Source organism: Octopus sinensis, linkage group LG14 (assembly GCF_006345805.1).
Source record: "Octopus sinensis linkage group LG14, ASM634580v1, whole genome shotgun sequence".
NCBI classification, from domain to species: Eukaryota; Metazoa; Mollusca; class Cephalopoda; order Octopoda; family Octopodidae; genus Octopus; species Octopus sinensis.
The window spans coordinates 11,870,703-11,871,400 of NC_043010.1; the positions used below are offsets into that span (position 1 = coordinate 11,870,703).

Sequence of the window (698 nt, forward strand, 5' to 3'; positions counted from 1 at the left end):
GAAGGTTAGAATTATTACCGGGCAATTTGACTTGAAGGCTAAATTTATTTGAAACTGTTGTAGATTCATTGGACAAGGGTGGTTGGTGTTGCTAATATCTTTGTAGGAGGACAAAGGTCAAGATCTTTACATCTCTGGTCTTACAAGTCTTGATCTATAGTTGTGAGATTTGAACACTCTCGGGGGCCCTTAGAAGCCACTTGGACTCTTCTGGTACCTGGACACTTTGCAGGATTATGGGTTACAAATGGTTGAATTTCATATCTAACCAATGACACTGCTCATCTCAGAAACTGGGATACATTTTGATTTTGTATGATTTGGGAACACTAGCTCAGACTGTTTGGCCATATAGCTTACTGTATTCTCTTCATTGAGGACCTGGTCGGGTTCAGAGCTCATGCTGGTTGAACACATGCCATGTGGTCATAACAGAGATGGGTACCGACTGGGAATATGCTGACAAAGACACAGGAATATATGACAAAGACACAGGAATATACTGACAAATGGTGAATACAGCAAAGCACTGCAATGGCACATGCTCCCACACCTGACCTGAAAGGTATTAAAAGATATCCAAAATCTGAGAAATAAAACAGATCTAAAGGAATCATTTTTTAAATATAAAGTCCCATCTTTACAAAAAGCAAGATGTGTTTTGACTAGTTACCACTTCAGGTTTCCTCAGCCAAGTG

At 39.8% G+C, this 698-nt stretch overlaps 1 long non-coding RNA gene across 1 annotated transcript in view; it reads right to left on the bottom strand.

Moving 5' to 3' along the window:
* Window positions 1–623: 623 nt before the first annotated feature.
* Window positions 624–698, bottom strand: part of LOC118765887 — a 1,493-nt gene continuing 1,418 nt past the window's right edge. The window contains exon 2 of the long non-coding RNA XR_005001797.1: window positions 624–698. This exon is cut by the window's right edge and continues 24 nt beyond it. This is a non-coding gene — a long non-coding RNA (uncharacterized LOC118765887).